Below are 4681 nucleotides of genomic sequence, written 5' to 3' on the forward strand. Positions count from 1 at the left end.
CTTTCTCTAGATTATGCAGCTCTTCTGAAAGTTTGTAATTACTGCTATCAAAATTGGATATCTCCTGTTATGGGCTGAACTCATGCCTTGTCCACTGGATTTCAGAATGTGATATATTTGGAGATAGTACCTTAAAAAAGGTGATGGAAGTTAAAATGAGGCCATTATGGTGGGTCCAAATCCAATTTGATTGATGTCCTTACTGAGAGAGTATGTGGATACACAAGAGAGACACCAGAGGCACACAGGCTCGGGAAAAGGCCACGTGAGGAGGCAGCGAGCGTGTGACCATCTGCAAACCAGGGAGAGAGTCCTTTGAGCGAACCCATCCTGCTGACGCCTTGATCCTGGACCATCAGCCTCTAGAACTCAGAGAAAATAAGTCTTTATTATTTAAGCCACCCAGCCTTTATAAAGGCAGTCCAAGCAAGCTAGTACACTTCCTCAAATAATTTTTGAAATGCCATAAGGTAACACTTACAAGAGAAGTTGGCTCTTAGTTTTTCATTTTTAATCAGGAACTTAGTAAACCCCAGTGTTGGAATGTGCCATAGCCCAATCACTCAGGGGCAGACCTATGCAGACCCAAACTTCCTTCCTGGTTTGAATGTCCCTTGCTGACACATGCTGCCCACAAATCCCCAGAAGGCACTTCAACACTGCAGAGGTGGACAGCACCCCATCACACCCCCCAACCGTGATGAAACCACGTATGAGAATGCTGCCGTCTTCTGACTTCCCAAAAGTAGTTGCTTTTATTTTCCAGAGAAGGAGTAAGTTCTGTGCAGAGAAGAAGTTCTGGAGAGAAGGGCCCCCTTCTTAAAACTGTGTGATACTTTGTCACATCGATCCCAAAGCAGCTCTGCTCTTTTCAGAGGCTCCTAAAGGCGTCTTTCTTTCTTTTTTTTTTTTTTTTTGGCCTTGGCGCTGTGTTATTGACCTCAGAGCAGCACCCTTTGGATGCAGTTAAAAAACCAAACATACATAATGAGATTGGAACTGGATTCAGGCTGATGTCACCTGACACCAGTAAAATTTCCGCAATCAAGGTAGCTTTATATAAAATGCTAGGGGAGAAAAATGAGGCAATCTGGTGCCGAGTCCACGAGTAGCCAACTGGCAGAAGAGCAGTCAGTAAAGGAGTGGACCGGTCATGCCTCTTCCATGTAAGTACGATTGCAAACCGCACTGCTGTGGTGAGTGGCAGGATGAGTTTCTCATCAACTATTTCCCGTACAAGTGTTGTCTCTTGTCCATTCCACTTCTGCACGTGGACAAAATGCCTCCATCCAGCATCACGATGGACTTGACTTTCCTGTCATCTGCTGTTGTCTCATTGAAATTCACTCCCAGCTCGAAGCTGACCTCCCTATTCTGGAAGACACTTTGTGTTTTTATGGTGATTGTGTCCCCATTCACTTCGATGACTGTGGTAGGCTTAGTAATATTGGCCGCCTGCTTGGTAGCAAAACCCACACCAAGAGACTTCATGTAGTCATTGAAATTCCTGCTATCCACTAACTTCCAGGTACCCACGAAGGTGTCCACTGTGGTGAGGCTGGGCTAGGCTGGGAAAGAGAAGGCAGAGAACACGTGCAAGGACTCTGGGACCCTGTTTCTTTTTTTAAAAAAAATATTTAAAAATTTACTTTTGGCTACGCTGGGTCTTTGTTGCTGCACAGACTTTGCTCTCGTTGTGGCGAGCAGGGGCTGCGGTCTAGCTGTGGTGTGAGGGCTTCTCATTGCCGTGGCTTCTCTTGTTGGGGAGCATGGGCTCTCTGCTCACGGACTTCAGTAGTTGCAGTGTGTGGGCTCAGTAACTGTGTCCTGGGCTCAGGAGCACAGGGGCTTAGTCACTCTACAGCATGTGGGATCTTCCCGGACCAGGGATCGGAGCCCCATCGTCTCCTGCATTGGCAGGAGGATTCTCTGCCACTGCACCACCAAGGAAGACCCTAAAGTTTCTTTTAAAGACATTGGCAGGGGCCCTTCCTTGGCATCCAGGCACAGGTTTGATCCCTGGTTGGGGAACCGAGATCCCACATGCCACGCTGAGTAACCAAAAAAAAAAAAAAGACATTTTGATCATCATCTGGTGCTCATCACTCAGCTCCAGTTCAATCCAGGTGATGGTTGTGGAAGGACATGCCATCTTATATCTTTTATTTCTCCCTTTGAGACCCCAGCCTCCAACTGAATTACCTCTCCTTACCCAATTAAAAACTGTCTTCCCCAGATACCAGTGAACATGAGTTTCAGCTGAACCAGTCTAGACGCCCCATAACTCTTATAATCAACATATGAATCACTACAAGGTTGGTCATACTGTGGGATGTAGGAATAGAATTTTATGTTTAACTTAGCTTCAAGGCAAGAATAAATACATGGTTAATTTTCTGTGAATTTTTTTTGGAGGGGTTTAGAACCAAACCTTTATTAATGCTTTCAGGAGGGAGAAAATGATAAGTAATTATGTACATGATACAACAGAATTAGTTTTTACCATACAGAGCGGCAAACAAGATCTTTTAAGCACCTACTTTTACAGTTTCAGTTTCAAAAGAACACACCCAAACATCTTTCCCCATATGGGCGTGACTACCACTCTTTAAATTCTAGTAATTGCATCATGCCCAGATCAGATCAATCGCTCAGTCGTGTCCGACTCTTTGCGACCCCATGAATCACAGCACGCCAGGCCTCCCTGTCCATCACCAACTCCCGGAGTTCACTGAGACTCACGTCCATCGAGTCAGTGATGCCATCCAGCCATCTCATCCTCTGTCGTCCCCTTCTCCTCTTGTCCAAGTCACTAGTTAAAAATTGGACTATCATGCCGACATATTTTTAAACATTAAAACAAAAACAAAAACAAAAACAAAAACTCAGAAGACAGAAAAATTCCAAGGGCAGAAAGTGTTGGGATATAAATTTTTTAAAATAAAATTTAAGGACAAGAGGGATATGATAAAAAGCTACTGGTATTACCAACTCCGTCGTGTCCGACTCTTTGCGACCCCATGGACAGTAGCCTGCACCAGGCTCCTCAGTCCATGGGATTTTCTAGGCAAGAGTACTAGAGTGGGTTGCCATTTCCTTCTCCAGGGAATCTTCCCGACCCAGGGATCAAACCCGCATTGATAGACAGATGCTTTACCGTCTGAGCCACCAGGGAAGTCCCACATTACCAACTCAGGGCACAGTTCAGGAACAAGTATGAATTATCATACAGGGTTTTCAGATCTTTCCCTGAATTTTTACTGATTGTATCTTGTAAAAGTCCACCCTTTTCTCTCCCACCCCAGGTTTTGCTCTTAATTCCCAAACTGATTTTGGCTAATAGATTCTACTCTACTACTGGATTATTTAAAAAGCATAAAGAAACCTTGGACTGAAGATACAACAAATTATCTAACCTTAGTAAGAGTACATGGATGCTGTTTGCTACCAAACATTATAGTCATTTTACAGTGACCACAAAAGACTGTTTGCTTCTTGTTACAATGACTATGAAAAGATACAGTAAGCAGAGATTTTGTTTTCTTCATACTGACCACAAACACAATCAAACCAAAAGAAGATATGTTCACTTGGCAGAACTCAACATAAAATTCCTTTAAGATTATTGCATTTCCACTTTGCTCAGAGTTTTTAATCACAAAATATCTCAGTGAACAAAAATATGAGTTACATCTCATCTTGAGTGTACACCAGAATCTTAGATACTTTTAAAGTCCACGGAGGCGTAGCCCCTCCCACAAGTCAAGTGCCCCTTCTTGGGGGGAGGCGGGGTAGCGGGGACAGCCTGGCCTGCGGGGCGCTGTCCTCCCCAGATGACTGCGGCCACTTTCAGTGCAGCGCGGCCGCATTCATTGCACTGAATGCAGGATATTTCCCCCAAGATCTTCTTTCTAATCTTCCTTCTTTTTGTACCCCGCTCCCCAGTCTCAACTGTCATCTTCCTCATCTGTTTCCTGAGACCTTAAACAGGCCAGTTCCTCCCCGACAACTAAACCCCTATTGCTAGGTCCTGTGTTGTTTTTAATAATGTCTTTTTAATTTCATTTTGAAATAATTTCAAGCTACAGAAGAGTTGCAAGAATGATATAAAGAACTGCCATATGCCTTTCCTCCAAATATATCAATTATAAAAACATTTTCCCATGATTTTTTTTCACTCTCCCTCCCAGCCTCCCTCCTATTCCCCCTTTCTCCCTCTATCTCCCTTCCCCGCCTTCCTTCTCTCTCTCTCTCACACACACACACACACATTTTTTCCCCCAAATAATTTAAGACAGTTGCATAAAACATATTCCTTTACCTTCAGATTTTTATCTAAGGATCTTCTCTTACATAATTATCAAGCTCAGAAAATTTAACATTGATATACGGCTACTACCTAAAACATGGTTCACATAAAAATTTTCCAGTTGTTCCAATAATACCCTTTATGGCGATATCTCCCTTTCCGTCCCAGCTCCAGGCCATGTTACATTTAGTTGTCACGTCTCTTTAATCGTCTTTACACTTTGTCTACCCTGACATCCACATATTTTAGAACTTACAGAGCAGTTGTTTTGTAAATTTGGGTTTGCTGGATGATTAGATTCAGGTTACGCCTTTTTAGTACAATTAGACTTGCATAGGCTATTTCTGCCACAAAGCAAAAGATGTATTAAAG

General features: G+C 43.4%; 1 pseudogene; it reads right to left on the reverse strand.

The window, feature by feature from the left end:
- LOC123334549 lies at window positions 1-1591 on the reverse strand (annotated as a pseudogene).
- Window positions 1592-4681: the final 3090 nt, after the last annotated feature.

The sequence above is a fragment of the Bubalus bubalis genome, chromosome 7 (genome assembly GCF_019923935.1).
Source record: "Bubalus bubalis isolate 160015118507 breed Murrah chromosome 7, NDDB_SH_1, whole genome shotgun sequence".
NCBI classification, from domain to species: domain Eukaryota; kingdom Metazoa; phylum Chordata; class Mammalia; order Artiodactyla; family Bovidae; genus Bubalus; species Bubalus bubalis.